At 39.6% G+C, this 24,168-nt stretch overlaps 1 protein-coding gene and 1 long non-coding RNA gene across 11 annotated transcripts in view; one reads left to right on the forward strand and one right to left on the reverse strand.

The window, feature by feature from the left end:
• The window catches only part of SGCG (sarcoglycan gamma), a 143,699-nt gene extending 131,646 nt beyond the window's left edge, over positions 1–12,053 (reverse strand). For 7 of the 9 annotated variants that reach the window (XM_026108834.2, XM_026108835.2, XM_026108830.2 and 4 more), the window contains exon 1: positions 11,713–12,052. The gene's annotated coding sequence lies outside the window, so the exon portion shown is untranslated. Of the gene's footprint in view, positions 1–11,712 lie in introns of all 9 variants that reach the window. The other 2 variants (XR_010387304.1, XM_064505013.1) reach the window with 1 other exon arrangement.
• Positions 12,054–12,100: 47 nt separating this feature from the next.
• Positions 12,101–23,026, forward strand: LOC112988353 (uncharacterized). Of its 2 annotated transcripts, XR_010387305.1 has the most exons (4): positions 12,101–12,365; positions 17,188–17,298; positions 17,700–18,013; positions 22,224–23,026. It is a non-coding gene; the product is annotated as an uncharacterized LOC112988353 (long non-coding RNA). The 2 variants fall into 2 exon arrangements; XR_003260512.2 differs by lacking the exon at positions 22,224–23,026 and having other exon boundaries at positions 17,700–18,583.
• Positions 23,027–24,168: the final 1,142 nt, after the last annotated feature.

The raw sequence follows: 24,168 nt of genomic DNA on the forward strand, positions 1-24,168 counted from the left end.
TATTAACATCAAACCAACTACACTCCTTAAAATAAACTACCTTCAACTGTATTTTCAGTTTCTTTATGTATGCCCTGGTATTTAAAATCAAGAAAGACTTCTGCAATACTATAGTACTGTCACGGGCTTCAAAGCAATGTCCAGTTGCATCAAGAACAATCACATCTACAGCATTTCTGATTTTTAGCAATTGGAAAAGTCATCCTTGACATCTTAAGTAAACTGTAAGACTGCTGTAAAAGTTTTACTTGGCTAAAACCTCCTTATAATTCCTCATCCTTGAAAAAGCAGTGATAAGTCTACTTATCCCCAGTACTGAGCTTTTTGAACTTTTTTGGTGGTATTTAAACCAACTACTACCACAATTTAACATTTTGACTGCTATGTTTTAGTTCACAGGAATAATAAGTGATTTGGACCATCTCCGTTCTGTGCTGCAACTTTTTTCCCCACTGACTGAATGGAGCGCCAGCCTTGAATGTTCTTGAATTAAAACACTCTATTTGACATTATAATTTAATTAGACTCCAAGAGTAGGTTATCTGAATACATTCCTTTGAGACAGACATGTTCACCTCCATTTGCAGCTGAGCAAAGCATATACAGCATATAACTGAACGTAAGAGTGGTAATATATCAAGCCACTATCTTGTTTCTGATAAAGCAGGTGCTCATGGAAGGAAAAAAAAAAGTAAGAAACAGGGCAAGAACAGTCTGTTTCTATCAACGACACGTTCTTCCACCGCTCTGCACTCAGGGACAGAGAGAGAGACTCTCTAGGCCAGAATGTGTGTTCTCCATAACATCCTGTTGCAGTGAATCTGACAGTGACATTAGTCAGCAATAAAATAAAACAAAGTATTAAATAGCTAAACTGAGTGATCCCACAGAATTAATGTGATAAATAATGATCCCATCTTTATCTTTTTTCATGCCAGTCAGTGCCATTGGCTTCAATCATACTACCATTAGCACCTCTTTTCACAAGCCGAAGAGCTCTAATCTGATCATCTGTTACTGAAGGTAGAGCACCTCCTTGACATGTTTATGCCTTTCCCTGGATGGTTTACAAAAACTATTATATCTCTAAGACAGAAGAACTGTAACTGCATATGGTTTTCCAGATTAGCAGAAGCATATCCATTTCTTTGATGACATAAGAGTTTTTTTATTCTGCTCTTACTTCTACTACCACTTTCCCAATATTCCATTCACTTTTTTGATCATCACTGAACAGTGAACTAAGATTTTCAGAAACTTATATTCAATAATTTCACTATTTCTTTCTGGAATCATAACAGCTATTTGAGAACCCAACACTATTCAAAGAAAGATAATTGAGGGCAAGGGCCAAGGCAAAGATCCTTTGACAAGTTACTTAGCATTTATTGAGAATGAAAGTTCTGAATAAGTGTCCAGTAAGTAATGCTGCTATTTTAGTTGTGACTATCTTGATTCATTTACTATTATTTAGCAAAGCTTCTCAGCTTCCTACTCACTATCTTCTTCAAATAATTTATGAATTCATTGAACAGCACATGTTCCAGGACCTCTAAACCCAACACCTCACTGGTAATCTGCCTCATTTGTGGAAAGAAAAGAAAAAAAAAAAAAAACAACCTGTTTATTCCTACCCGCTCTTGCCAGCTTTTAAGTATCTACTTACCTTAAGAGAATCTTCTCTCCTACAGCTCTGGTTATTTTAGAGTTTTTGGTAAGAATTATTTTAAGGACTTTTAGGATATTTGTTCTCTCACATTTCTTCTTTCTCCATTTCAGGAGATAAAACACAAAGAATTATCTCCTATGACAGTATTCCAGAATTGTTTACGCCACTCTGTATGCCAACACATAGGTGGACATGCTGAAGCTTTCGACAGAAAGTGTAGGAATAATCACGAGCACCCACTCATTGCTAGCAAAATAGAACACAATCAGATTTGGTACAGGCGACTTGGAAAGCTTGTTCCCTCTGAATTTTAAAGCAGCTCCTTAAAAGTATATACTAATTGAAAATATATGACGGAAGAGGAAGAAAAAAAGCAGCAAGAATCAAGAACATTCTTCAGAGAAGAACTTTAAACAGAAAAAGTAGAAGCAAGAAAGGAGGACATGACGACGACAAAGGTCTCAGTGGGGAATTTGTGTCTACAAATAATACCTGTTAGAATGAACTGATCCAAGTGGGGGGAAAAATCCTAGTCAAACCTGGGGGGGGGGGGGTCTGTTCTATTGAAAAAAAAAATCCTGTCCATTATAGAATAGCTGGAACAAAGATGTCCATCTTCCTTCCTGCTGAAGCTGGTCACAATGTTAAGCAGAGTATGAATTTTATAAAACCAGCAAATGATTCACAGATAAGAGTGAGGTTGCTTTGCTACCCCCAGTTAAAAGCAGAATTTTCCACAAACTATGGATTTTTAACTAAAGAATTATTTATTAAAATGACTAAACAGTCTTGAAAGAAAAGACAAGACTCTTCCAGCAGAATGTCAGAAACATTTCTTCAGAACTCTTCAATTTAGGAGACTGTATGCTGAAGCCAAAGTCTCAAGTGCTCTGCGAAGACCAGGCACATTTTAGGATTCCAATGGTTAAATTAGTTGCTACATAGGCCATATGAAGTGATCCCTATAGCTGGCACCATTCTTCCAGTTAAGAATAGAAATTATATTTGTCATCTTGCTTCCTCATAACTAAGGCTCTTCTGTAGACTATTCTTTATCAAAAGTAAGATGATGGAAATATGCTAAATAAGTAAATCTTTTTTTGACTGAGACAAACTGCTAAAGAAACAAACCTTTTTTTTCCTCTTTTTTATTTTTAATTTTCAACTGTATTTTAAACATATTAATACTTTTTTCAAAACAACAGGATCCAATATTCAAAGAATTATGGGTTTTCAGTATGGCCATTCTTCGGAACAGAGGAAAACTTCCACAATTTTTAATAACTGATTCCACTTGTAAACAGGTAAGTGTCCACTCTTTTGAAAAGCTGCTAAAATGACGGAGTATATGGTCAACAGCAAAATTGATTTAATGTTTTTCTAGCCTTTATTAGATTTTTTTTTCTTTGTTTTGAACTTTAAAAGTTCCTTTTATAAAGAATTATCTTGACCGCAGACATCTAGTTCTACATATTTTCCAGACTGGCTGATTTCCAATTCCTTGTATGGGTGGGATATACAACATATGTGACAAAACATGTTATTTCCATTTTGGTAAAAATAGTAAGAAGAAATAAAACCCTGCTAGATGGGGAAAAAAAGAAACCTAACCAAAATAAGGTAGTTTCAAAAGAGATGCACTTATATAAAAAAATAAAACCTGTAATCCTGTTTCAAGAGTTTCAAAAGAGATGTGACTACACAAAATAGAATCAGTAATCCTGCTGAATTCTTCTATAAGAGTTGGAGGAGATGGATAAGCTAACCGAAGAAAAGTGAATTTGGCTGATGATACAACACACCCAAAACATCAAAGTTGCTTGACAAACAAGAGGAGATCTGTTTACCCTTGCTTGTTGGTTTATGTAGCATGCAGTACTATCAGAATTGTCAGTTGTCACCAGGAATCCTCAGAGCTGATAACATAGGAATACCAAAGTATTTGGTATATCAAGCATTTTTGACTTCCTGAAACTATAAAACACTGAAATGAAGCAACTACGTCCCTGAACACCATTGATCTTGAAGCAGGCAAGCCCCTGCCCATGCAGTATGCGTCCACTGACGGGGAAGAGCGATGAGGCATATCCATATGACATGAGTTTGGTTAACCTGCCAGAAAAGGAAAGGCCTGTCATGGCTCAAGGAATAATCAATCAATGCCCAAGCAGCTGCTATTCATGTGAATAAATGGTATTAAATATCAGCTGGTGAATATAAAGCATCAGGAACATATATAGTACCATACACTACATGTATACATACATAAGTAGGTCTCCTACAATAGGGAATGCCCACTGGTTGGAGAACACCACAATGAATCTAGTGGAATCGCAACATGGGCACCTACAATTGCTTCAAATAATTTCATAGACTGATCAAAACAGCACTCTTCACACTGACAAGACCATTAAGGTTGTTGAAGTTGACTTCATTTGCACTGAACAAAGCAACTAAAGAACTTCTTGGGATGACCTTGCATTAGTCAGACACTGCAATGCAGGAATAAGGAGATCCCCCAGTCTGCCAAGCTTTGTTAAGTATTTGTCATGGACAGAACTGAAACCGACAATGGTCCTGACTCCCAAAACAAAAAGAACTGAGACCGTGACACGGAGAAGCATCCTGCAAGTCAAAACTGCCAGGTCACCACTGGAAACTGAACCTGCGGGTGCACGCATTCAGCTTCTGCAAGTCCAAGATAGCATGCTGGTCTCCCTTGTACTTGGGCACAAGGAAACAACTATTGTAGAAGTTTTTGCCCCGGCTTGCACCAACATAAGCTCTAAAATGTCCCTGGCCAGAGAATCATTGACATCTTTGATGAATTAGCATTGCTTGAGAAGGGTCCTTGAAAGCAGATTAGGGCAGAAGCTTGGACAGCAGCGGAAGCAAAGTGGGTCAAAAACTCCATGCCATTGCATCCAGAATCCAGAAATAGGCTCAAGACTCCTGAAATAAACTTCACATCTCCCGGTGTCCAGAACCTGTTTGGTAGAAAAAAACATGTGTGCAACCTGCCATCAAGAGATCTAGTTAAACACCTTCTCTGAGGTAAGCTGCTGAGTCTGGCCTGTAGATCCTACTGTCAAGGTACACGACAGAGTTGGTGGAATGCCCACTTTCTCCTAGGTCCACAGGGAAGATCTGAAAGGATATCTGGTGTCTTGGAAATTGTTTTTAGAAAAGCAGAGGAGTTCCCCCTCTGTCCTTGAAACAAAAAAGTGTTTCTTTGAAAAGAGAGTTTCTTCAGATGCCTGCATTTCTTTGGAAAGTGCTGAACACTGCATCTAGGACAAGCAGTAAAAATTAAAAGCCAATGTGGAGGGCATAGTTTACTCTCAGTAACAAGCATAGCCAGTAGCACTGAGCATCTCCAACACTGATAAGTCTTTAGTATCAATGTGGAATTTTGTATAGGCACACCAGGAATTTAAACTTGTGCCTGAAAAACAAAACAACAACAACAAAAACACAAAAAACCCACCTGCTATTTTTTTCCAGGTGAAATGGGAGGAATAAGTGAGTTTATCTCCTTTCTCATGACCTCCAGAGGCTTTACTACCTGATCCCAAGAGCACAAAAGCCAGATCTCAAGGTAGCCAAACTGTATTTTTCCACTGCACGTACATAAACGTATTCTCCATCCTTGCACAAAATAGCAACAATCCTCCCTTTCAATGAGGATAAGAAGCTGGTGACTGTTGTACTGCTTGAATGGGCCCCTTTGACATCCCTAAGAGGCAAAGAGGCAGTGAAAGGAGGAAGGCAGCAGAGAAATCCACTATTCTAGCTCTAGCAGGTCCTAGCCTCCTTTATAATGCTTAATGAGCTCATCACAAGCCTGAAAAGATCCTCAGAGGGCCTCTGATCACGCTGGTAACAGCTTGGTTTTGTTGTAGGTCCATGAATGAAACAGCTCATCCAAGGAGACTCAGTAAGATGACTCCTTGCACTTTAAACAAAAAGATGGCTCAGACCAGTGCTAATACATAGCAAACAGTTTTCTAAAAGGGGAACACTCTCTCTAAACAGGAGAAGGCTTCATAGCCCAGTGTCATCTTAAATAAGAAGGAAGGGGTGGCAGGCCCTGCATGAATGTCTCTGTGAGAAGGCATGCGTACCACAAGCAGATCAATGATGTAACTGCACACTCATACAGACCCAGTCCAACACAGAGCCAAGACATCTCTGTATCTCAGGGCCAGCAGTGCTGACACAATTGTAGAAGAAAATGACACCAAGACAGTTGGAGCCACCTTGAGACAAATTAGTACAGATATATAGGTAAGAAGATAAGATCTTAGACCTGGCCAGAGGAAGAAGTATGGTGGAGGGCTTCCTTGCCACTGTAAATATATCTGGATGAGACTATGCTCAGGAGGTAAGAGCAATATTAAAACTCAAAAAGGCAAGGAAAGTAACTAAACACAAAGGACAGCAGTGGCACATTTTGCCTTGATGTTGCAGTCAAGGGGAACCAAATAGCCACAGGTGCTCTAAGCAAAAGAAAACAGGCTAAAGTATATGCTCTATGAATACAGCAAGGGGAACTGTTTCAGCCACGGAGAAAAAGACATAAGCATGCACAGTCTTAGGATATTCAGATGGCTTCTTGAAAAATAACCAAAGAAACGATCACCTTTACTGGTTATATATTTTTTCTTGTTCCTTTTGCTATTCTTAACAAATGTCTTCAATTTCTACCTTCAAAGTTCAATCTGTTGTTCAACCCATCAATTCATATTTTACCCTCATCTGTAATAATCCTTTAGGGCTGCGTCCATACTCTTTTCAAGGCTGGTTGCAGTCTTCTTTCTCAACTGACTTGGAGAGGAGGAAGGGGGAGCAGTGCAGGAGATTACAGCAAGATGTACTTAATTGGTCAGATTTTTCCATTTTAATTCTCTCTTCTCTCTGATTCAAATGTTTACAGGCTTGTGAAACTGGCCCTTAAAATACCAAATACAGAGCGTGCGTGCGTCAAAAAATATCCAGATTAGGGAGCTTGAAAATCCATAAGCAAAAATCTTCATGTAAACCATTCCTGCCCGAAGTAGTATTACATCTGGAAATCAAGCCAGGAAAACAGTATTATACTACTACCTTTCATATCCTAGCATTACTCACAAATGATTTTTCAAATTAGTTTACAATCTCTCATTAACTAAGAAACTACACTTTAGAAAAAGAACTAAATACTAATGCAAAGAACTTACTTGTTTAGGAAATCATATAAATTGTGGGGTTTAGCATAAAACTATAGAAATCTTATTATGTAATTTATGTATTTTTTTTCTTTTGTATATACATTTTATAATTTCCTTAATCCTGTTTTTTTGTTTTTTGTTTTTTGGGTTTTTTTAAATAGCACAGTTAAAAAGAATATCCACTTTTCTACAGCAGAGAGAAACATATTTTTACTGGTAATTTTTTTATGGTAACAAAGAGTAATGTATTTCACTATATACAAATCCAAATTCCATAGATCATTTTTAGCAAACAAATAGAAGCTGTCTCTCCAGATTTTTACAGTCAAAATATTATAAGCTTTTTTAAAAATGTAGGTCATCAGAAGCAGTGAATGCTTAATGCACAACCACAAGCAAGTAATTTATGTGGATATTTCTGCATGATTTATGTATGTTGCAGTTTATAAAACTAATTCTTCAATTTCAGAACCTAGTATTTGTTATGTGATCTAAACCAACATCAGCATTGACAATTATTTTAATTTGGAATGTCACTGTGGCTCTCTCCCCTTAAGTGGAAAGAGATAATTGGATGTTCAGTATTGTTCTGTTAAACCTCCACATACTAGCAGAAAGCAGGTAAATTTAACATTGAATTTAGGACAAAGACAATTTGTTAAGAGATTTTAGATTGGTAAGATATTTCAAGGACACAGACCCATAAAAGACAATTAGCTTTTAATACTACTTGTAGTTTTCCTCAAATGTCTTCATAAATGTGCACAAGTGTTTGCCTTGAATAACCTTCACAAGTTATCATATAAAACACAGTAGTTAATGAAGCAGCTCATTAATTTGGCAAATTATTCTCCATTGTTTGCTGACTAGAATAAGTAATTGCCAGAAACTAAAAATTAAAACTAGCACTTATATTACTCTGATAATTTTCACTAAGTTTGTGGACAGCATTTTAATTACAAATGGTATATATGATATGATTGTGAGGTACGTTACTCAGGAGTATTTTGATCTGACGTTCAGGAAAAGGCACCTTGTTCCTCAATGGATAATCATCATATTAAAGAGAATTTCTAGATTAGAAGCCTCAAGAAAAAAAATACTTTCTTTCCTTGAAAACTAAGATGTTTTATATATAACAAAAGCCTACACAACAGGAATCCATACTACTCCTGCTTTGAGTTTTGCCACAGCTGATAACAGACAATAACACCCCCACTTATGCTTTCATATAGCATCTACAGACTGAAACACAATCTCCTTTATTTAACAGAAGTTTTGTACTGACTTTACTTTGAGGATAGGTTTAAATACCATATTCAGAGAATCATTATTACCAGTTCATTGACAAACTACAAAACTTTCTGAAGTGGGGCTCCTCAGCAATCAGTCCTGTTAAATAATATCAATTGTTTTAATAATAACTTAGATGATAGCATATACTTGTTCAATCTGTGCATGATACTAGCTCCAGAAGACTGCAAGTCAGATGGTAGATAAGATTAAATTCAGAATAATTATGCAAAATTGAAGATATTATCTAGAAGATGATGAACTCAAGAAGGTAAATACAAAGTTTAGCTAAGAATAATCAACTGAGAAAATACAGGATGAGGACAAAGAGTGTGCAGCTATTCTTCAGAATGGTATTTTGCTGGTTAGAATAACCAAGTGCTAAATGTGATTAAAAAGAGTATACTCTTTCGCAAAAGACAGCACATTCGATTTATAGCTAAAAAGCACTGCCTTAAAGTATAAACTAATCTTTCCACTTCAGCTGTTGGTAGGGCTGCAGCTTTATTTTTATACACGGTACTCTACCAAAAGAATATGGAACAACTGTAAGGTGTTCAGCAGAAACCAGTAACTACCATAGGTCTAGAAAAGATGACCTGAAAGGAAAATTGAAGGTATTAGGAGTTTTCTGGTTGAGAGAAGACTGAGCAGAGATACAACAAAAGACAAGGAAACACCCAGAATGGGTGTGCAAAGTGAAAGGTTACTCTGCTGTCCACAGGAATAGTATTTGTTTCTGACCACCAAAGGAAATCCTTTCCCAAAAGCTTGCAACACAGGCCCTTACATCCACTTTTTACAGATCTGTAGGACATATACCTCAGTGCCTGGGTATTAAGCTTGTAACCGAGACAGAGTTTTCTCCAGCTGGTATTCCATTTCATACTATTCTGTTGCTTTTACAGAAATAATGCTTTCAGTTAACCAGTTTCTCTGATTCAGTTACTCTGATTTACCCAGTCCCACCACACCAGACTGGTTTTAACAATGAAATAAAAAAAAATTGCACCCCAGCTCAAGAGAAGCCTTTAAGAGAAGACTTTAGAGTACAAGGTCTGGAAACAGAACTACAAGGAAAGCAAATTATAAAATGCAACCATTCTTCAGTTAAAAGCAAATGCCTGGATTATTTGTTCAGGTGTATCTTTACCCAAAATCTTCAGAGGCTGGTAACTTAGTGTCAATGGAAAAAGTCTGTGGCTGCAACACCCTTAATCCTTAACTTCCTTCTCTCCATTTTACCAAACTTCCCACATTTCACACCTTCATGGCACTTTGTATGTCTCCCTTTTTTTCAGCTGGCCTAATTCCTAGAATATTTTCATTGTTTAAGTTTCCAGATATTGTAGAAGATTTGTTGGACATACAGTTATGTTTAAGCTCATGACTTCTGGCATGATGTCAGCTTTTGAAAGCAAGAACTACATACAAACTACTTGGACATGTTATCAGAACAGACAGCTTATTAGCACACAAAGCATTTTGCTTCAATATGTTGCAAATGGCAAAATTCCGTATTCCCCCTCTAGGTAGGTTAAGCGCTACTGTGCCAACACAGTATTTCATGAGTTTAACTGAAATACTGATATGAATAAAATTACTCAAACATCTCTTTATAGGACTGGGCACTAAATCTGTAGCTATCCAAATATAAACCTGTAATCAACATCTTAAATTATTAAGACCCTATATTACTATATTATTTCTTATCTTGCCTCTTAGTTGCATCCTAACAGTCATTTTACAAGTGATGCATTCATTTTCACAAAAACATGTAGAAAAGTTTGTCTCTGACAGTTTAGAATGACACCTTCTTTTAATGCACTACAAATGCTTGCTGCAAGTTTTCTCTGTCATGCTGTCAAGAAAAATGGTAATTGCCTACTCATATCTACCTTCTTAAGGAAGTAAGAACTACAGAACATTTTACAATGGAAAAATCGTTGCATATACTCAGTAAGTTCTGCCACTTACATGTAAGCCCAGACTGTATTTGAAGTTGACAATTAAAAAACAAAAAATGAAACACATTCAAAGGTGGAAAGCATGCCGTTACTTCTCTTTCCTCAGTCCTCTCTCAGCTTAATGCCATATTAAAAGTCCATATAAATGATTAACATAAAAACTGAGCACACCTAAATTCATCTCAAAACTGCATACAGCCGTTAACTTTGATTGACCTTCTTAGGGACATAACTGTGTGTTTATTAAAAAAAAGTTTCCTAATCTGAAAATCTTTGTAAGTATAGTGTTTTATCAAGGCCCTTCGATCAGTAATCACAGGCATTACCTGCAGTGACAGCTTTACGTTGCTTAGTCTATCTTCCTTTTGTAGGCTGCCCTACACTTTGTTCCAAATTTGCCATATTTATTTAACAACAAAAAACCTACACATGCTTTTCTCATCTAATAAAATCAAGCTTGTTACATTTTAATCCTTCTTTTGACACTTGCAACAAACGCTGTGGCATCATGTTGGTACTTGAGAATTTGGAAGTGAAACATTCGTAACTGCACCTGATGCACTTCTAAAGGCAGATTCTCTCCGATTTAAGCAATGGGGCCAGCAGCAGAACAGACTCTATGAGGGAGACCTCACCTTTGGCAGATCTCACTTATTTGAAGTGACTCAAGTCTTTCCACTCAGGGCATTTTGCAATGCCTATGTCTTTGGGTGGTCTGGTAGGGAAGTGAGCTTTTGAAGATGTAGATTTTTTTTGCCTTAAGGTGGTTCAGTGCTGGTTTTGCAGTTTGTAGCAAGGGTATCTAGAACGTTTGTGGGGCACTCTTCTCAAGTTTTATTGCTTAAATGATTTTAGAACAGCTAAGCATATAATGATAACAGTAATCTGACTTATTGTCCTCAGTGTAAACTATAAGCAAAGAAAAACAAATGTCCCTGAGGAAGTGAAACACTTAAAGTGGGATTTAATCTCCAACGCTGCTAATGACGACTCACATATTTTATTAAACTTTATACTGAATCTACAATTGTCCCTTTAAAAAGCCCCCAGTAAAACGTGATTCAAAAAAAGGTGGTAGCGTATGTATAACCAGACAGCACAGCGAACGCGCTGAAATCTCAGGTGTACTGCTATGTTTTTTGGCGAGATTTCTTTTTTTAAGAACAAAAATCTAAACTGACGCAGGGAGGTAAGCAAGTTTCCCGGAATACCCAGAGGCGGTTACTAAAGAGGGCGGCGGTGTCCCTCTGCACCGAGTCCCCACGAAGGAGGGCACCGAAGTACTTGGGCGCTGCGCGCACCACGGAGGAGGGCGGCGGCCACGCGGGCAGCGGCTCCTCCCGCCGCCGGCCCCAAACTCCGCGCCGCGGCACCGCCGCACTTCCCTCCCCGCGCTGCCCCGCCTCGCCCGGCGGGAAAGCCGCGGCCGCCGGGGCCCGGCTGCCCACGGACCGCGAGGCGGGTGGCGGAGCTCTGTAGCGAGCGCGGGGCCGCCGCCTCCGCCCTCCCGAACAACTTCCCCGGCGACGCCGGCCCCCCCGCGCGGGCGAGGGGAAGGCGGCGCGGCGGTTACCTGGCGCGCCCGCTCGGCTCCTGGGCAGCGCAGCGCCCCCCTTCATGCCCGAGGGGCTGGCGGACCCTCATGCAGCTCCCTCCGCGCAGCAGCGCCTCCGTCCCTCCGTCCTGCCGGGCGGCGCTCCCGCTGCCTCGCCGCTGCCGCGGGCTCCGCCGCCGCCGCCAGGGAGGGAGGGAGGAGAAGAGGCCGCGCAGGGGGCGGAGGACGGCCGCTCCCTCCCTCGTCCCCTGCCGCCGCGGGGACACACAGCCGCCGAGCAGAGAGAGGGAAGCCCCCTGCGCGCTGCCATGAGCCTGCCGCAGCCCGCCCGCCCCCCGGCCGCCCCTCTGCCCGCCCAACGGCCGCGCGGGGGGAGGCGAGCCCCGCCCCGCCCCGCCCCGCGGCAACAGGCTCCCGGCGCGGCCCCTCCCGCCCTCACCGATGGCAGCTCCGCGGCTCCGACGCCGGCAGGGAAGCTGCGTGCCTGCCCCCCGCTCCGCGCCCTTGCCCCGGTGGCGCCCCCTCTGCGCAGCTTGCCGCCTCCCCCCTCCGGCAGGGAGGGCGGGGGGCAGGCGAGGCCTCTAGGCGAGGCGGTCGTGCGTGGGGGGAAGGGTGCGTTTGGAGGAGGGAGGCAGATGGCAAAGGGCGGCATTGCGCCTTGGTGGGGGAGCGTAAGTACAGGCTCCGTTTGGGAAGTAAAAGTTTGGGGCTGGTTCTCCTCGAAGGCCCTGAGACTTGGGATGGGAGCTGGTGCAGGGCAGAGGTGGTGAAGGGCGCGGAAGGGAGGCAGGCGCTTAAGGAAGTTGGGAGGATGCGGGATTGGGAAATTGGAGAGGAAAAAAACAGGATCTGGAAGGCAAAGAGGGAAATTGTTCAGGACATTTGAGGAGCTGTGGCTTGCAGCTTAGGAAGACAAATTATAAATGCATTTTTCCTCTAACAAATCTTACAACTGAAAGTATGTTAGGAAAGACAGGAAAAGACAAATGGGATAGCTAAAGAGAAGAAAGGAGGAAGAAAGGGGTGTCAGGCAACAAAGGAAAAATGGACAGATGCAAAGTTTTTGGAGTTGAAGAGAATGATAGGAGGTTTATGAGGCTTTTATTTTATGAGGCTTGGGAGAAAATGATGCACTGGGGAAGAAATGTATGTGAAATTGAGATCATGGTTATGGAAGAGAATTTTGGTAGCTTTATCAGGGGAATTAGAGAATGTGTTTTGGGGGAATGGTAAAGAGCTTTTGATTAGGGAAGATATGCAGGAGAGAAAGGATTGGAAAGGTAGGAAATAAGAGAAGCACTGCAGGAATTGTTGGATGGGAAGGGACTGGGAGATCAAAAGAACAAGTAACAGCTTGGAAGAACTAGCAAATCCTAGATCACAGGAAAGGACTGCATTGAATAGAGTGGGAGTATTGAGTGTATACAAGATAGAAATCAAACAGTCCGTAAACTTTTCCTGTAATTGTACAGGACATCTTGCTGTTTTGCAGGATAATCACTCTGTTGCACATTCATATTGCAGAGCTGGATTCCAGAAAAATGAACTCACCTTTACAACCAGAGTAGCAAAGTGGATCCTAAATGTCCAGGAATAGCAGTAAAAGCAATATTGTCTACAGATTTAGTATCATCCTAGCCCTTAGAGTGCTGAGTTGTGTTTTAAGTTTTAGCCAGCCCGGTTTGAAACACATTCAGGTATTTTTGCTGATGGCCTGAAACTGCTCTTCAGTTCATGAATGTCTGTTCCCTCAAACAGAAAATGACATATGTGAGATTGGATACACACTGGGAATTATGAAACTGGAGTAAGGTTTACCAGTTTTTCCTTGAAGTGTGTCATCAAAGTATCTACTACATAAATGAGATGAAGAAATGCTGAACATCAAAAGAAACACTTATTTTTGTCCAGATTATCATTTGTGTGTGGAATAACATCTTCCCCCAGTGACTTCCTGTAACTTGTAGGCACAACCTAGACCACTTTAAAGTGTTTCCATCAGTCAGTAGTCTTGTTCTGGTTTCTTCCAACTCTTTTCTCAAATTTCAGCTATTCTGAGACAGCTATAATAAGCTATCTAGTGGCAGGCAGACTAGTGTTGACTTGTGTTGTATGAGTGATTAATAATCATGGTATTGTAGTCACTTATGCACAGATTAGGATAGGGATTGGACAGAAAAATGTCAAACTGCTTCTGTGTAGAACTCTGTAATCCATATCTTTCTTCTTTGTTTTTCTCTCTTCACTCTTCTTCCTGCCCTCTTTTGTGCAAAGTCCTCCTTATTGTGGGTCATCCCTGTTTAGCCAATCCTATCACTGTACCAATGTCTAAAAATAATTTTAAATATTTTGTCTGCATGGATGTTTTTACCGAAGTTGTGAGCAGAGATCCATAGGATAATAATTTAGTAGCCATCTCTTGCATAAAAATGGTCTGCCAGTCTGGACTTAGAGGTGCTATTACAGTACTGTTGAAAATAATGATTAATAGTAACTGTTTAGCAGGTTGTTCTTAGGATTTAGACACATTGGTCCCTGGAGCTGCTGCTTAGGAAAATTATAACTGGTTAAAATTCTGTACATGAAGAAAGACAGATCAGCACTTTCAAGTTATTTCTGATTTTTGTTGTCCCTCTCTTTGGGTGGTGAGTCTGAAGCAACCAATATTTGTAACTAATCTTGAAAAATTTTCTGAAAGGCCCTACTCAGAGTAGCTGTTTGCTACCAGTTTGCATTGTGCATAACAAATCTCCTTTGCTTTCTGGAACCCCCATTTATCTCAATTTGAGATAATGTGCTTCAAGATATTTTCCTGCATACACTAGCAAGTTAAATCAGAGTCAGAAGAAAAATCAGTCACTTTCTAAAAAAAAGTGCTCTGTATTATAACAAAAGTTGCTAGTGGTCAAATAAAATCTTTCTTACAGAAAAGATATACAGAACAAGAATGACATTGGTAAGTGAAACTAGTTTAAGAATATGCAACTTGCTACAACATTGCAAGTTTTGCTCATATATATTTCCAATATATTTTCAGGTATATATACCTTTATAAACAGTTTCTCATAATTATATACAAGCATATTTTTCTACAAGAAGCAGACAGTAGTTTTTGAAACAAGCTAGAGTAAATGAAGTATGTATCTGCTAACATACCATAATATATATGAATTTGTACATCTAAAATACGATTTTAATAATGATCAGTGCAAGTAGAATGTTCACAGTATGTTTTAATCACTGGGGCAGCAGTAGGATTTGATGTGTTGATCACCTAGACTTAAAAGTAGTAATAACTTATGCATAAGAATCTCTTTTATGCATAAGAATCTGTTTTTCAGAAAAGGAAATATTATATTATCAAGAGCAATTATAAAATCAGTGAACACATCTATTTTGAGTGAGTGAGTGGATATTCCCTTGCTTTTGAAGACATGGCTTGTACAATGGAATAAACAAAGAGTGAGATATGAAATTAAAATCATCTGTTTTTGTAGTGGACTGGCTATGATGTTCATCAGTTGGGTTTTGCAGCAAACAGTGGAGTTCACCCTCTCTGTTCCCATCCTGGTCTCTATCCCCATCTGCCCCTCCTTGGCCACATTGTTTATGTCTTTGAACTTATACTCAGCTGTAACAGAGGCTAAATGACTTTCCCACTAAAAATCTCAAGGTCAGAGTTGGGATGAGCTCAGACTGACAGCATGGATCCACTTGTACCCAGCTGGCTCACAGTTCATGGTTATCCAAAGATACAGCCTTTGGGCTGTTGTATGATTTTTCCCTGTGCTGTTGTGCCGCCGTTAAGCTGCTCACATAGCCCTGCCCTGAGTGCCCTGCCCTGAGTGCAGGTATACTGGACTGTGAAATAGCTACATCATTTCTTTGAAATCATTCTGGCTCATGCCACGTATCCAGTACAGTTGTCCTGAGCACTAAAGAAAGCAACGTTCTTAATGTTTTGAGAGACTAAGCCTGAGTGATCAGCTTTCCTCTAAGAAAAAGTCTTGAGTAGTTTTGTGAGGCCATCATCCTGGACAGTATCCAGACAGTGTAAGTGCAAGGTCCAAAAAATTCAACCTGGTCTATCTCAAAACTAGAGGATGCAGTAACTGTTCTGGGGCTATGTATCATCACTTGCTTCTTCCGTGAGGATCTATACAAAATACAAAGCACAGACCTTCTAGCAAGTGCATGATTATTACCCCTCAGAAAAGACATAGCTTTATTTGAGCACCAGGATTAAGCATCAGTAATAGCTCCCCTCTTGAAATCAGAGGATAGGATGACAAGGTGTTTCTTCATCAGCAAGCCTAGTGCCCATGAAAAGGGCCCAGCCTCATGATCCAGAGGACTGAAACCTTTGGGGGACCTTTAGAAATACATTGATTTCTCTCATAACGTGCTCGCAATGAGTATATTCCTGTGGAGACTAATGCAGTACACTGGGGCAAGTGTTTGTCATGATCTCAGTAAGGAAGGCACTCAGGACTTTGTAAGGTATTGATTAAAATACATTTATAGGAACTAACACTAGAAGGAAAAAGATGATAACATAGATAATCATACCTCCCTTCAGATGCCCAAGATGGAGATCCCATCTGTAGAGGTTCACTAGCATTTTGGTCTTTAGAGTTCTTGCAGGATTTTCTTAGAAGGAAAGGATGTTCACATGAGAACTTGCTGCTTTGCTTTAAGATAAAGACAAGGACATGCAGGTGGTGTAATTGCTGGTACAAACTTGGAGCTGCCTACAGACTTCTCTGTTACAATTAGCCAGCTAACTATCCTGCAGCCAAGAGGTAGATACAGATCCTTCAAAGTTCTGTGACCAAAAGAAACCCTGTAGTTTTTACTTACTCAAACTAGCAACTGCTATTGCACAAACATTCTCTTTTAATAATTAAAAGGGTGAGGATGTGAATTTATAATGAAAACATCCCTTTTTTTCCAAGCTTCAGTTTGGTTTTGCAGCTCAAAAGTTGTTGACCAAAACAACCAAAAAACACATAGTTAAAAAGTATAACTCGAAACGTCTTTCAGCTTTCATTGTTTTGTGACAGTTGATATCACAAATATACCAGATATCATCGTGTCTTTTACATAAGATTTTAATTTGTAGATCCATCTATCTTGTGCACCCTTTCTGTCTAAAGAAATTAGGTTTTTTGTATTTTAGAAGAGCAGAAAGGAGCAAAATTTTACTATTTGCTCCAGTGTTTACATTTAGACTCCAACCAAGTGATACATGAAAAACCCAGTATCAGTTCCCTAACTGTGTTTTAGGAGTGAATCCTGCTTAGTTAATTTATCGGAGTCCTTAGTGCACGCAGATGCCTAAGGGTCAACCATGAAATAGGCAGCTAATCTCTGGAGACATGTAGAAATTCAGAAATACTCCTGTTCTTAGATTTTTCTGTTGCGTATTTTATTCCTCATTCAGCATGTAGCATGCATTATTGCCTCTCAAAGTTGTCTACGCTTTCCACACAGTCTACAAACAGAGAAGTGTATCACTTGAGCATTCTGGAAAACTTTTTTGGAGATTCCTGTCTACCCCAGTTGACTCTCCTGGAGCTTACACAATAATTGGAAGATGCACTAGTAAGTAACTGAAGTTTGCAGTTTATTCTGTGCCTGCTCCACTGATTGATCACAGTGCTTACCTACTGGTTCAGTCCAATTAGGTCCAAACAAGAGGAAACCCAGACAGGATACTTTCCTTGGTGTTCATTGCCAGCAAGCAGTAAGGATAAGGACCTTTCCAAATTAAGTTCCCTGTGTCTAGGACAACTCTTCCATATTATACCACCAGACTTTTCATGTTTTCTATCCTCCCTCCCTGCCTCCCTTCTTTATGTCCTTTCCTCTTCCTTTATTTACTTCTTTACTTCTTTACTTCTTTACTTACTTTTGCATTTTTAATGTATCCTTTCAAAGATTTCCTGCTTCACTAGAATTTTACTATTATTCAGACATTTTGCTTGTCTTTTTATGCCTTTTAGATGTGTCACAGCCCGAAAGGAGTCATTCAGGACAACCTCCCTCCCCTTGGGACCAGCGACAAAGTTCATGATGCCCTTGGACTGAATTAAGGTGAAACAACACCAGCCAACCAGTTTTAAGATTTATTAACACAAAGGCATGTGCTCAAATAGGATCAACTAGTTAGACAAGTCCCGTGTCACACGTTTCAAACAGATTCAACAAAACAGAAGGAAAAAAGAGAGAAAAAGGTGGAAAGAGAGAGAGAAAAAGATATCACCACCCGTGGATCTGTTACAAGACAACCCTCAGAAGCTCAGAAAGAATGTTTGAAGTAGGTAGATTTGGATAACTTCTATCTTAGATAGAATTTGCTTAGCATGAGTAGCCGCACACTTGCTTAGCATGAGTAGCTAAATTTGCTGAAGCCTTAGGCTGCGCTCCTAGTTCGGTAAGAAAGGGCCCCAGAGCTGGTGCAGGCTGGAAAGATAAGGGAGTTACAAGCAGTCTGCATTCCTGTGCCCCACTCTCTGAAAGTGAGGATGTCAAGGCTGTGAAATAAGGCCTGTTTGGGTGCCAGGACCTTGGGAAGCAAAGCCTCCTCTCGCTGTTGAAACAGTGTTAATTAAGGGGTCTGGATTATGTCCTCTTCCTCAGGACCTTGGGAGATAACATCTACTGACCTAGCTGCGGCAGTGTTAATTGATCAGGACCTTGAGAAGCAGGGGTGGGACCCAGGGAATGAAGAAATCACTAACCAATCAGTGTAAAAGGGAAAGTCGCAAATCTGGCGATGTTTGTATAAATGCTACTTGGGAAGTTGGGGGGGCTGTGCTCAATTCGTGGGAAACCACCGAGCACCCAGGCTTGCGCAACTCTGAAATAAATAAACAAATGTCTCTCCTGAGTGTGTAATTATTGGCTTATTGCACACCGGGCAACGAATCCACTTTTCGGACAACAGATCCAGCAGCGTCCCGTTGGTCCTCTTCCTTTGGGAGTCTCGGCAGTGAATGGCAGGGGGGGCTCCCGTCTGGTGGTAGGTGGGTCCTCTTCACCCGCCACTCTGAGTCTGATGATGTTCTGCTGACCCCGCTCGACATCTTCAGTCCTCGCAAAGAACCCCCCTCCGCCTCACCCATTCCCACAGTCTGCAGTTTTTATAGGTACTTGCCCCACCTCTGGGAGGTGCTTCCCTACTTCCCACGCAGATTAGCTATCATGCACAGTCCGCCCTCTCGGAACCTTCCAGAAACGGGCTGGGGGCATCTGGGCGTCTCCTGCTCATGCGCAGATGGCAAGTTAGTACGTGCGGTTTGTGCCAGACGTGTTGTTTCCCTAGAGGCAACCTTCTGCCCTTTTCGCACCCTTTTTCCCCCGTGCAGGTGCACGAGGTTGTTTACCTCGCGGACGGCCCCGCGGGGCGCCGGCGCGGCATTGCCCAACGCGCCTTGGCAGCGGCGGCTCTGCAGCAGCAGCAGCAGCAATGTCGAGACAAAACTGCCTTTAGTACTGGTTCTCTACAAGATGTGACCAATATGAATACACTGTTAGCATAGGTGTTCTCATTTTTACCTGTTTTGTACCAGTTTATATTGTATTATTTTCTTCTCAATTGCTATTTTATCTTTTTTCTTTATCCATGGAGAAAGGAATAAACTAATTAGATTTTAAATGCCATGGTGCAGTTTTAAATAAGGAATTATTCATTAAAACTTAACCTTTTATTATGACATGTCTTGTAATGTCAGGCCATGCACATTGACTGTAAGTTAAAGAAAATTTAAAAATTCTGTTTAAGCAGTCAGTCAGTGATGCAGTACAGTCAGGTAAAATTTTGGTGGTGTCATGGTAAAGGTGGCCAGAAACATGAAGAAGTGTAAAGCAATTGCAGTACTTTGGGAGTTGCTTGAAAAAGTAATAGTTTAACAAAGTTTAATAGTGGTATGTTAAATAGGGTATTATATTTAAACCAGTCAAATACAACAACTAAGACATACTTGTCTTTGTTTTAAAATTGATTTATCTACTGAACATATTGGAGTACTTCTGTAACTGTGCAAAGAAGATAACTCGTTATAATATGTATTCTAGCAGTGGTTATAAGTGAACTTTTTAAAGCCCTTCTAAAAATCTGGGTTTATGACGTTGTTAGCAAGTTTTTTTAAAGCTCTTTTCTGTCTAAATCGTGTTCCGTCTCCTGCCAAATTGCTATGGGCATGCATGTAACATAACAATTTTATTTTCAAGTCATTACTGTCAACCTAACAAGATTTAGCCTTCTAGGACGTTATGCAGGAAAATGGGAATTTCTTAGGTTCTTTATAGTGGTAATCATTACTTTTGAAATTTCTTTTGCACTATCATTCAGACTTTAACAGGAATGTCTTATAGTCCTGAAGAGAAGTCATTTTGTCTTGTTAACTCACCGATTCTTTCGTCATCAAGATGAACACATGCCCTGTGTATAATGTCTGTTAAATGTACCTTTCTATAATAGTGGTAGTACTAGTAAATTTAGTGCTTCAGCCCTGTTACTACATTAAAAATGTCATTTTACCTCATTCTTTTGTTGTGCTGCTAGTTGTTTCGGAATTACTCCTACCATCTAGTACCATAGTTGTCATAAAAATTTGTGTAATCTATATTTTTACATACATCTTTGTTTCACTTACTCTTTCCTTTTAAGGGTAGAGATGTCACCAGTGCCTGTAAGGATCACAAGAAAGATTGGTGAAAATAACAAAAGAAAATACTATTCGTTACAACAACTAATATAGAAACAAATTAATACGTAATAGTACCAGCATGAACATGTGAATTCTACTGTGTTTGTAAGCTGTTAGGAATATATACAACTCACTTCAGCTGTTGTACTGAATGCGTTTGGTCATACCCATGGCTAAATATTGGACCATTAGTTTATATACAGTAATACACAGAGAAGTTCCTTGATAATACCCAAAGATAAAACCATTTAGAATAATTAATGAGATACAAGATAGGATTAACTACAAAAGAGTGCTTGTGCCACCATCTCACATATAGAACAAAGATGTGCAATCTGTCATTGTTTGTCTCTGTTCTTACTACAACAAGAAAGTTTGGACTGTTACGAAATCCTTGCACAATTCTGAATCTTTCTAAATTGCTTATACCTAATTAAAGCAACTTTCACCTTTCCATTTAGAGGCTATACTGATATGTAGGATACCACTGAGCATGTTTCTCAGTGAGAGGTGAGAGTGATGCATTACACTTTAACTTTTCCCTTATGTCCCTATAGAAGTATTTCTGCTGTGTTCTTATAGAAGTTCAGGAAGATTCTGAATATAGATTCCAGTGCGACAGATCACTTAATAACCTGTAAAAAAAATACTATCTTTTGAAAGCCTTCAGTCTTGTGTTCCTACATATCTGAAACACAACTAAGAGAGAGACTTTCCACTAAAAAAGAATGAATTGTAGCAAATGGCAGCTAGATGTTAAAAAGCTGCTTTAGAATTGCAGCTAGCTCTGCAAAACTAAAGGCCAGCTCCAGAAAAATACTGCATAAGAATTTTCAGTAAGAGTAATTGAGATGAAATAGCCATAAAGAAAGCCACTATGCCACTATTAAATCACAGAACTCTGTTAACATAGCTTCTCCCTTTTAAAAAGGTATCTCAGCCTTTATTTTAATATTAGATATGTTTTTTTCTTAAAACATAACCCAATAATGACATTGAAAAGGCCAACCAAAGAGGTTTTCCTTCTGTGGTAGCCAGAGTATGACATAAGATCTGTTCCAAAATATAAATTCATTTAAAAAGAACTTGTTAAATACTAAAAAAGGTAGGAGTTGCTTATACAGGCATAAAGTGGAAAAAAAGTTTCAAAATCTCCCATAAAATTTGCTATTCCCTATTCTGCTTCAACATTTCAACCTTCACTGTTATGAAGGGCAAGCATTAATGTAGTTCCTGGTTAGCTCATTATTTCTCAGATCTGCAATTCTGCTGTTGTGTTTGGGAGCACATTAGTTTCATTGTTTAGAACTGATGAACAATGACAGAAAGAAAGGTTAGTTACCCTTCTGTGGGCAGTGTTTCTTAGTCCTCTGCTTAACATGAGTGTTATTTTGGATTTCATTATGGGAAAACTGTTTCTCACTGTACATTGTATATGACTTAAATACCTAATGCAGGTTCCTATTTTGGTGCCTAGGGCATTATCTATGAGGATTAACTGAAATCCCATGCATTTTTGTGTGAATTAAGCACCTAGATGTTTGTGTCTCTTAAGCGATATGCTTAAAATTACCTTCACAGAGTCATAGAACAATTTAGGTTAGAAGGGACCTCTGGCGATCATCTAGTCCGACCCCTGCTCAAAGCAGGTCTAATTAGATCAGGTTGCTCAGGGCTATGCTATGTCTTGTTGAGCCTTGAACACCTCCAAGTATGTAGATTCCACAACATCTCTGGGCAACCTGCTCCAGGATTTGACTATCCTCATGGTAAAATTTTTTTCCTAATATGTAATCGGAATTTCTTGTGTTCCAGTTTGTGTCTGTTGCCTGTCATCCTGTCGCTGTGCACCAAGAAGATCCTGGCTTCAGCTTCCCTGAATCTGCTGATCATTTAAAATTTATGTATGTAAACACATTATTATATGTTTCTAAGTGATCAGGGAGGCTAGCGCTCATTCATTTTTGTAAGATATTGGGAGATGCAGAACCACCACCTTTCCTCCATATCTTTAAAGGAAGCACTTCTGAGTGGTCTGAGCAGAGCTTCCAGGCTGGGTCCTTTGGGCTGCTCAACTTACTTCACTTTGAATCAGGTGATATCTTGGCACTGAGCTGTGGAAGCTGAGTTCTTCTGAGTACATGCAGGTGCAGAACTACTGGTCACCAGAGAGCTTAACATCAAATCAGAAACACTTTAAAATTAGGTGGGCCAGAGTGAAGATTTTTAGCTCACAGTTTTGTCCTAGGTGCCTAATGTCCATGCAAATGTTGTTTTAAGTCAGTTCAGTTACCTGTACAAAGTTGTCCAGTGCTCTTTGAGATGCCCTAAGGGTATTTAGCCTGGCAGCCAGCTGCCACTCTAGCAGTGTACGGATCTCCTGAAAGTCCTTTGTCACCTAGCCAGCTCCATATGGATTCTTTGGACAGCATAAGACATCTCAAATGGCATGAGACACCTGTGTGTGAGCACATGCTTTTCCCCACTTCTTTGTTTCCCATTTTAATGGTGGGATTCCATTTGAGAGGAGGACATCTTCATGTAAATGCCCATTTAACATCTAAATGTAAACTAAAGGTTTAAGCTTTTGTTATAATAAATAGAGGTATGGCACATGATTCATTTGCTCACATGACTGAGTGCATATCTGAGACATCCATGGGGATCTAACAAATGTGGGATAGGATTTGTGGGAGACCTGTGTCCTTCTAGGGTAGCAGCTGGAGGTCGGTTAAAACACCGTCCAGGACCTCAAATGGCAGTAATGATTTCCCAGCTAACTGAAAACTCATAACAGGCTTATTTCATTCTTTACCTCAGAATATACTGTGGAAACCTTTTCCCCTTTCTGATACTTCATTCTGTTAGTAGTATGTCACCCTCTTGTCACCATTCAATTATCACTTAATTGAAAATTGACTTACGAATTGCTTGCTTTATTAAAATCAATTTAAACATAAATTACAGTTCAATAATATACTCTGATGTCATTCAATTTTATTAGCAAAGATGCTATGCTTTTTTTTGTTACTTCACTGATGCTTGTTTCACACCAATGAATAAATATTTTATTAAATATTTTATTAAAATATAATGAAAAATACAGTTCTTTCCTTACACCCACTTTTTGTAGTGTATGGAATGTATTCTTCAAACTTTTTCTCAAATTTTATGTTAGTAGGTATAGTTTCTTCCTGTTTTCCTACCTTGCTTCTAGTCATCTTTTCTCAAAACTATATATGTGTAATGCCTGTACATATATAGGTAGCCATACATGTCTGTTCCACAGTGTGTATGAAAATAAAACATCTTATTAAGCAATTTGAGGGATACATAATGAATATCTTTGGGATATAAACTTTATTGTGTATATGAATGGAAGTCTGTGGAAGTGTTCATAACTATCCTTGAAAGCCTTTTTTGGCTAGTGGGATTAATTATATATCTCACAGATGCCTGTCATGCTGTCTGTTTACACTACAGGGAAATGAAATAGGATAGTTAATTTTCTTTTATTCTGTTAAAATGCCAAGGTTTAATTAAACTGCTTGAGCTTAAGTATTGCACAGCTACTTTCAGCTGTCATGAAGCATACTAGAAATTGATTTGCCATTGCCTACATGCCCAAGAAGGCATTCAGCAGGCATTGTAATTTCACTCAGAATTGCTTTTATTAATCATAGCTGCTTTCTGATTTCTAAAATTTATATGAGAAGAAGAGTGTATTAAAATAACTTTCAGCCATATGTTCAGAGAGTAA

This window comes from Dromaius novaehollandiae, chromosome 1 (genome assembly GCF_036370855.1).
Source record: "Dromaius novaehollandiae isolate bDroNov1 chromosome 1, bDroNov1.hap1, whole genome shotgun sequence".
NCBI lineage: Eukaryota > Metazoa > Chordata > Aves > Casuariiformes > Dromaiidae > Dromaius > Dromaius novaehollandiae.